This window comes from Arachis ipaensis, chromosome B04 (genome assembly GCF_000816755.2).
Source record: "Arachis ipaensis cultivar K30076 chromosome B04, Araip1.1, whole genome shotgun sequence".
In the NCBI taxonomy this organism is placed as follows: Eukaryota; Viridiplantae; Streptophyta; class Magnoliopsida; order Fabales; family Fabaceae; genus Arachis; species Arachis ipaensis.
In genome coordinates this window covers 115,807,909-115,817,722 of record NC_029788.2, presented here as the reverse complement: position 1 = coordinate 115,817,722, position 9,814 = coordinate 115,807,909, and positions in this window count along the sequence as shown.

Sequence of the window (9,814 nt, the reverse complement as noted above, 5' to 3'; positions counted from 1 at the left end):
ACTAAGTTAGTGGGCTTTGCAATAATAGCATTCCTTTGTTTTGGAACTTACACTCTGCTGTTTCACCTTCTTACAGTTTAACCCCCGTCATGACTTCGAAAGGTTAGTGCTTTTTTTCCTATTTTCACTGTTACTGTTGTTGTTTATCCATGGCGAAAGAAAGAGGAAAAGAAAAACTGAAAGTGGTTGAAGTTAAGGAGGATGATCCCTACCACTGGGTTCACGACGATGTGAGGACTCGTTCCTCTTTGTTTACCAGTGTCGAGTCCATGTCTGAGTTAAGAGGTTTGAATCTTGTGAGAGGTGGCTCAAATTTCGCCATCGAACTCCTTCCTTGCTCTAGCAGTGATAGGGTTTGTGAGAGGAGAGGTGACTGGGGGTATTTCTATATGTATACCCCCTGTATGATTGAACTGGGCGTGAGATTTCCCTTTTCTGCTTTCGAATGTGACGTTCTTACCCAACTTAACTGTGCACCCTCCCAGCTGCACCCAAATGCCTGAGCTTTCGTTCGTGCTTTCTAGTGTTTAATGGAGTTCTTATCTGTGCCTTTCTCTCTTTCTGTCTTTTTTTCCTTATTCCAATCCAAAGGGGTTCGTAAGGGGTTGTGGGTTTGTTTGAGTAGTTTCCCGGGTCGTTCTCTTTTTCTGTTGTACAAATCTTCTTTCAAAAATTTCAAGTCTTTGTTTGTTAAAATTCGTTCTGTGGAGTCGGAGTACCCTTTTTATCTGGACGAGGAGCTTATAGAAAAGTTTCCTCTTTATTGGTGTTCGGAGTCGAGCCAAATTCTTGAGGCTGTTGAGAGGACTGATGAGGAGGAGTATTTGTTGGAGTTTTTGGTGGAGGGTTTGGCTGGTGGGGAATGTTTGTCAATTAGTGAGTTGCTTGGTTTTTACGATTCTGGTGATGTTGTGTGTCTGCAGGCTTATATACGTAACTTTTTGTGTTTTTTGTTTTTTATTGGCCTTTCCTGTATTTTGTACTGATTCTGTTGTTTTTTGGATAGGTGGACGAGTCCCTCTTATTGACCCTTCTCGGTTTCAATCCTTCTTAAAGAAGAAAAAAGAGAAGGATACTGTTGGGGAAATAGGTGGTTCTGGAGTTCTAATAAACCACTATTTTATGGTTCATCTTGTGCTCAATTGAGTGGCTTTTATCAATTCTTTACTCACTTATTCATACTAATTGCATGGTTTTACAAATCCTTCCTAACTATGTGATATAGTTGAAAATATGCTTCTTTGGTCTTAATTTAGCTATGTTTAATCCTCTCTTATTACCATTCGATGCCTTGATATGTGTGTTAAGTGATTTCAGGGTTTAAGTTCCTAAGGGTGGGGGTGGTGGTGATGTTGCTTATTCCACTGCTCAGCCTGCTTCCTCGTATAAGAGGAAAAGGGATGAAACTGATCAATATTTGGAGGTTATCTCTGAGGGAGACAGAGAGGTTGTTGGCAGTAAGTCTGTTTTTTATCGGCAGAAGAGGTTGCATGGTTTCCTTCCTGGTTCCAGTCACCATTCCTTGTGGAGTGACCAATTTCCTAGCGCCGAGCTCTCGGATAGGATTTCTTAGTATCCAGGTGACATGCTGATGACTCGCCGAGTTGGTATGGAAGGCCTGGGGAAGTTTGTTCAGGTTGACTTTTAGCTATTTTTACCTTTGTTTTTCCTTTTGCCGCTTTGTTCTTATTACTTTTCACTCTTTGTAGATTGTGGCTTCTCGTTTGATGTGTATTGGTCGGACTACCGAGCTTATCGGTGCCGAGCAGCAGGAGGCTGTGGACAAGGTTGCCGACCTGGAGAAGTCATACAAGGTGAAAATTGGTGAACTGAAAAAGTCATCACAGGAAAAATATGGTGTTGTTATTGCTACTACAGCTAAAACGAAGGAGGTTGAAGAGGAGGTGGCTCGTTTAAGGGATCAGATTCGGTCGATGTAGGCTGATATCAAAGAGAGTGATGTTTCTAAGGGTAAGCTAACTACGAGGGTTCACGAGTTAGAAGAAGTTGGGATGGAGATGTTCTCTTCTGACTTTGATCGTGCCGTTAGTCAGATTGCATTGCTTGCTCCGGACTTTGACTGCGACCGTCTTGACGTGACTAAAGTGGTCATTGGTGGAAAACTTGTTGTGGACGGGATGGTTGAAGATTATGGCGAGAATACTCCTTCTTCCTGATATGTTGTATTTTGTTTTGTTAGACTTGTTTGTCTGTTTTTTTTATGTATGTTGATAACTTTTGGGTTTTTGCCGACCCAGTTGTGGTGCCGTTTATTAGACATGTTTGTGAATGTTTGTTTTTTGTATATGGATATCCTTTATGCTGACTAAGATTGAGTCAGTTCGGTGACTTTAATATTTGAGTTGTATACGTAATTGTAGTCTTTTGAATATTTTTTGTACTAAGTAGGATTGGTAGGAAAGAGCCCGTTATTCGTTTATTAGTGTGCTCGAGCGATTGATATTTTGTGAAAACAATAAGGTGGAAATCAGACCAGCTATTAGTTGTCTGATTTTGATGTTATTCAGAATAATAGCGTCCGGCCTCATTAAAACCCTCCTTATGCAAAACCCTCTTTTTGGGAAAAAAGCTATGAAGGGGAAAAAAGAGTACCTTCATCCGTGATTTGTAAAAACTACGATCTATACAACTTTAGCGAAGAAATATTTCAATTTCCTGGTACTGGATTGCCTTGTAGTGTTTGGAGCTGGTAAGCCCCCATTCCGAGTACTTTGGCTACTCGGAATGGTCCTTCCCAGTTTGCGACGAGCTTTCCATGCGAAGGAGGTCACCTGGCTTCTTCTGTTCGCCTGAGTACTAAGTCGCCCTTGCTGAACGTCCTCGGCACGACTCTCTTATTATGCTTTCTTTCCACCAGTTGTTTCTTAGCTCTTTGTTTGATGGCGGCTATTTCCCTGTCCTCTTCGGTCAGATCAAGCTCGGAGTTTCTCGCGTTTATATTGTGTCGTTCGTTGTATAGCTCGGTTCTTAATGTTGGGATGCCGACTTCAACAGGGATTAATGCTTCCGACCCATAGACTAGTTTGAAGGGCGTTTCTCCTATGGTGGATTGTACTGTTGTGTTGTAGCTCCATAATATTTCTGGAATTAGCTCTGCCCATTCTCCTTTTGCATTATTGAGCTTTTTCTTTATTGCCTGCAATATAACTCGGTTAGCAGCTTCGGCCTGCCCATTGGTTTGTGGGTGTTCGACCGAGATAAAATGATGCTGTATGTTAAAATTTTTTAGAAATGATGCGAGTTTGTTATCTGTAAATTGTCTACCATTGTCCGATATTATCTCCTTTGGTACTCCAAATCGGCATATGATGTTTTTCAGATGAAAGATCGTACCTTTTCGGCAGTTATTCTTGCTAGTGGTTGTGCTTCTATCCATTTTGAGAAATAGTCTATTGATACTAAAAGAAATTTTACGTGGCCTGGAGCTATTGGAAACGGGCCGAGGATATCGAGCCCTCATCTGTGGAAAGGCCAACTTACCTCCATGCTGTGTAATACTTTGGCAGGCTTCGTAGAGATGGCGGCATGCTTCTGGCAGTTGTCGCATGCCTTGACTTTTGTTATGCAATCCCTTTTCATGGTCGGCCAATAGTATCCCGTTCGGATGATCTTCGCGGCCAGAGCTTGCCCTCCGATGTGATTTCCACATACGCCTTCGTGAATTTCATCCATTACCTTTTTTGCTTCGTCTTTATTTAGGCATTTTAGCGGTGGTTGTGAGAAACCGCGCCTGTATAGTTCCCCTGCTACTTTTGTATAGAGGCTTGCTTTTCGTCTGAAGTGTTGTGGGTTGAGTTCGTTCTTGGGTATGGTACCTGCATTAATGTATTCAAGGAAGGGTGTTCTCCAGTCGTGGAGGTGGTTAATATTTGCTATAGATGATAGTTCAATGCTAGGCTTTATTAGTGTAAGTTGTGATAATGTTGATGCTTGTGTCTCTGCTCTGGTGACAGCAAGTTTAGATAAAATTTCTGCTCGGATGTTCTTTTCTCTGTGTACGTGTAATATGGTGAATGTGTCGAATTTCGAAATGAGATCCTTTGCTATGAGCTAGTACCGCTCTAGCAGAGGATCTTTTACCTGGAATTCTTATCGGATTTGTTGGACCACTAGTAGAGAATCACGATGTACGGTTAGGCTATGTACTTGGAGGTTGAGGGCGAGCTTTAGTCCTGCTATGAGTGCCTCATACTCGGCCTGGTTGTTGCTCGCCGGGAAGTGAAAGTGGAGGGATTGCTCGGCTATCACTGTGTCTCCCTCTTTCAGGACTACCCCGGCCCCACTTCCTTCTCGGCTTGATGCTCCATCAACGTGTAACTCCCAGGCCTTGTTGTAGTGGTGGTCGTCAGGTGTGAGTTCAGAGACGAAGTCTGTGAGGATTTGTGCTTTCAGGGCCGGTCTTGATTGGAACTGAATGTCGAATTCAGAGAGCTCAATAGACTATTTGGTCAATCGTCCAGCCAGCTCTGGTTTCATCAGTACTTGCCTTAGTGGTTGGTTCGTTCTCACGATTATTGTGTGGCTCTGAAAATAGTGCCTGAGTCTTCTTGCTGTTATTACTAGCGTTAGAGCCAGCTGTTCTATCCTCGGATACCTCTGTTCTATTGGTTGCATGACTCTGCTGACGAAGTATACTGGCTTCTGTATTTTTTCTGTCTCAATGACAAGAGCCGAGCTTATAAAATAACTGGAAATGGATAAATATAAGTATAAGGGTTTACCGACTTCTGGTCTTTGCAACACCAGTGGTGATGATAAGGTGGCTTTGAGCTCGGTGAATGCTGTCTCACATTCTTTTGTCCACTTGAATTTCTTATTCTTTGATATCGTCAGGAAGAAGTGGTATGATCGACTTGATACCGCTGGCAAGAATCGTGACAGGGCAGCTACTCTTCCTGCTAACTGTTGTAACTCTTTCATTGTTTTAGGGCTTGCCATGTTAAGTATTGCATCACATTTTTTGGGGTTTGCTTCGATTCCTCGTGAGGTCAGCATAAATCCGAGGAAGTTGGATCCTTGTACCCCAAAGGCGCATTTTTCCGAGTTGAGTCTCATTTTGTACACTCGGATTTGTTCGAATATCTCCCTGAGATCTTCACAGTGTGATCTTCCTTGGGTGGTTTTGGCGACCATATCGTCCACGTAGATTTCCATATTCCGACCTATTTGATGATGGAATACCTTGTCCATTAGTCGTTGGTATGTTGCACCTGCATTCTTTAGACCAAATGACATTACTCTATAACAAAAATTTCCATGTTCAGTTATAAAAGCTGTTTTGCTTTGATCTTCTGGATGCATGAGGATTTGGTTGTAATCAGAGTATGCATCCATGAAGCTTAAGCTTTCGAAACCTGATGCATTATCTACAAGCTTGTCAATGCATGGTAAAGGGTAGGCATCTTTAGAACATGCCTTGTTCAGATCTGTAAAGTCGACGCACATGCACCATTTACCTGAATTTTTCCTTACCATTACCACGTTTGACAGCCATGTGATAAAACGGATTTCTCTGATGAAGTTGGCACTGAGGAGCTTTTTGATTTCTTCTAGGGCTGCCATTGGTTTTTCTGCTCCGAGATTCCTCTTCTTTTGAACTATAAGTCGGATTGTTCTATCAGTGGCGAGCTTGTGGAAAATGATCTCTGGGTCTATACCTGGCATGTCCGCCGGGGTCCAGGCGAATAGATGGCGTTTGCTTGTAAAACCTTTATGAGTTCTGACCTTTCTTGTCCTTGCAGTGCTTGGCCGATGTATGTGACTTGTTCTGGTGTTGATGTCAGCGGAACCTTCTGGAGCTCATCTGTTGATTGAGGCCTTTCTTCGGTGTCCCCTCGAGGGTCAAGCTCGGCTAGGGATAGAACCTCATTTGGGCTGTAAATTGCTTTGACTTCCTGTTGATAATTCTTTCTTGTGTCTGACCTCTTTAGGCTTGCATTGTAGTACTCCCGAGCTTATTGGCGGTCTGAGTGGAGTGTCACTATCTTGCCGTCTTGTGCCTGAAATTTAACACATAGATGAAAGGTGGATACTACTGCCCTGAACATGTTCAAGGAGGTCTTCCAAGAATAATATTGTAAGGACTGAGGCAATCAACTATCAGATATTGTATATCTATAGTTCGTGACAATGAGTCATCTCTCATCATAGTCTTTAGCCATATGTAACCCTTGATCGGGACCCTTTCTCCAGAGAATCCTAATAGTTCTTCGGATGAGGGTTGCATGAGTTTTTCAGATAATTTCATTTTTAGAAAAGTAGAATAAAAGAGGACATCCACACTACTACCTGGGTCCAAAAGGACTTTTCTTACCAACAGCTCCCCTGTTTGAATGGAGATTACCATTGGATCGTCTAAGTGTGGAGCGGTCGAGCATATATCTGCCTGACTGAAAGTGATTTCTAGGTCGAGCGCATCTTTGTTGCCTTGTGGTGCTGTTCCTTCAATTGCCAACATCGCGCAGTAGCTCCGTTTTCGTGCCGAGGTTGTCTCGCCTCCCCCGGCGAATCCTCCGGATATGCAGTTTATAATCCTCTTTGGTGGGGTATTGTTTGATCATTTATTGTCCTCCTTGTTTTCCGAAGTTTGTTGGCGTTCTTCTCGGTCTCTGCCGTTTTCTTTGTGTCTTCTTCCTTCGATGTATTTATCTAGGAGGCCCTGCCGAGCTAACATCTTGACGAGCGGATTTCTGCTAGTAAATAATTTTATAAAATTAATCGCGTTGCAAGTATAGTTTCTAAACCAATAGAAAATCCTTTCATATAAAAGTTTGGTTGTCACAAGTAACAAAACCCAATAAAATTTATAACCGAAGTATTTAAACCTTGGGTCGTATCTCAAGGAATTACAGGAAAGTATAATTTATTATTGGTTATGGAAAAAGGTATATTTTTGGGTTTTTGAAATAGGGAACAAGTAATTTAAATGGCAAGAAGAATAAATTAATAATTATGAAAACTCTTGGCAAGGTATGAGAACTGGAAATCCCATCCTAGTTATCCTTATCAGGTGTGATGAGAATTGTTTAGTACTCCCACTTAGTTAACCCTTACTAAATAAAGGAAAGTCAAGTGGACTAATCAACTTGATTTCTCAAATCCTGGTCAACTCCCATAGAAAGACTAGCTTTAGAGGGATCCAAATCAATCAGCAATTTCCAATTTTCAATCAACCGCTGAGTTTGACAACTCAAGTGTCACCAATTACTTATCCAAAGCCAAAAGGGAAAAATCCAAATTATTTATATAATAAATAGAAGGAAACAATCTTAATTTTGAAATACCTCAAATTATATTAAATAAAGATATCAATTCTAACATGGGAAAGTTCATAAATCAAATTGGGAAAGTAAATAAACTAAGTGATAAAGTATATAAAAATAGGAGAGAAATTAAATTAAAGGAACATTGAACATGGAATGAAGAAATAACCATAAAATAAGAGAAATCCTAATCCTAAAACCTAAGAGAGAGGAGAGAACCTCTCTCTCTCTAGAAACTACATCTAAAACCTAGAAATTGTGAATTATGAATGTTGGATGAATGAATGAATCAATTCCTCCACTTTATAGCCTCTAATCTGTGTTTTTTGGGCCGAAAAATGGGTCAAAAACAGCCCAGAAATTGCTCCCAGCAATTTCTGATACGTACAGGTCGCGGCACTGTCACGCGTGAGCGTGGATTGAGTTTTCTCCAGGTGACGCGTGCGCATGATCCACGCGTGCGTGTCGCCTATCTTCAGGGCAGGTATGGTAAATTATATATTTTTGTGAAGCCCCGGATTTTAGCTTTTCAACGCAACTGGAACCGCTTCATTTGGACCTCTGTAGCTCAAGTTATGACCGTTTGAGTGCGAAGAGGTCAGGTTGGACAGCTTTAGTAGTTCCTTCAGTTTCTTGTATTCCTTCCACTTTTGCATGCTTCCTTTCCATCCTCTGAGCCATTCATGTCTTATAAATCCTGAAATCACTTAACACACATATCAAGGCATCGAATGGTATAAAGGGAGAATTAATATTTGGTAATTTAAAGGCTTGGGAAGCAAGTTTCCAATTATAGAACAAAATTTAGGAAGGAAAATGTAAAACCATGCAATTTATATGAATAAGTGAGTAAAGAGTTGATAAAAACCACTCAAATTAGTACAAGATAAACCATAAAATAGTAGTTTATCACCTCTCTAATAGATCCTTGGCTATCACGCACTCGTCAGTTGTATGTCTGTACTTTTGATGGAAAGCACAGTGTTTGCTTTTGTCTACAAATCGCTGATCTTGATAGCTTCCTGCTCTTGCTGGTGGTTTTATGATTTTAGTGTTGAGTATTTCTTTAATTATATTTTCCCTCTTTGTGTTGAATCTGGTGTAGTTTTCAAATTTTGGGGTGAGCCTGAATTGCTTTCTGGAGTCTTTGTTATTCGCTGACCTCGTCGTTTTGTCTTCCTCCCTCCTAGGTTGTTTTCTTTCTGTTCTTTCGGCTTCACGGAGCTATTCAATCTCCATTTGTCCAGCCGCCCTTTCCCGGAATTCTTCTAACGTCCTCAGCTTAGTAACCGCGATTGTCTCTCTGAACTTTTCTGGTATCTCTATGGTTGCTTCTGCAAATATGGTCATGTAGTCTTTCAAGCTTTCTTGTGGACCTTGGCGGATGGTGTTGAGGTAATCTGATCTGTGTACGTATATTCGTGCTGCTGCAAAATAGTCGATGAAGGACTTCACCAGCTCTTCAAACGAGGAGATTGACCCTACAGGTAATTTTGAAAACCAAAGTAATGTAGCACCGTCAAGGTAAGTAGGGAAGGCTCTGCAAAGCACAGGCTCATTGTTAGGGCCTTAAAAAATATCATGGACTGAAATTTCTTAATGAGACCGGGGGTCACCAATCCCCTTATATGGCTCAAGCGAGGAAGGTAGTGTGAAATTCTTTGGTATCTGGTAATTGGTGATTTCTTCGGAGAACGGGTTGTCTAAGGTCAGCTTCTCCTTTGGCGGGTTGACGCTTAATAGGTCTGCGTTGCCTAGGACTGGGCCTTTGGAACTACCCTCCTCACGTTTACTAGCGCTGTTTTGGGTGGACAGTTCAGCAAGTCTTCTGACTTCTGCTTGTAGCTCGGCCATAAGCTCGGCCTGAGTGAGTTGGTGAACTCCGTTATCGGCCATGTTGGAAGGTTGAAAAACCCTGCGAAAAAGAGAAGAACAAAGTGCAATATGGAAGAAATAGTGGGGTTAGATTAACTCTCGAGCCCCATGGTGGGCGCCAAATGTTCCATTCTGGGTGAGCCGAGGTGCGTGACTTTCTGAACGGTTGCTTGGTTCCTAAGCCGAGCTATACGTCGTCCGAAACAGCGTTGCAAATAAACCTCGGTGCTCTGAAACACGGCGGCGGGAGCACCTATAAAAAGCACTCCGACGCTCAAGTAAGTGTGTGAATTATGAGAAATAAAGATAATGAACTAGAGTGAGTTCTGTGACTTGAGACTTTATGGGTTATTTGGCTTGGCTTTATAGGCGAGTGGTGTGTCAGTTTCAGTCCGTTTTGTTCCGATATTCCTGGTTAGCGCCGTTGTTAGTATCTTTAACTTGTGCAGAATCATGATCAAGTTTGGGTAGTGGGTTCCATTGTTGTGGATAACGGCTAGGAGATAATGCTGACTTGTGAATGGTTTAGTCAGTAGTCTCCGCTCTGCTTGTTTGTTTCCGGACCTTAAGGTCAGTTTTCGGTTATGATCTTGCTTCCGAGTATAATAGAATACACGTCACCAATAAAAGTATATTTTTAAAATATTTAAAATAAA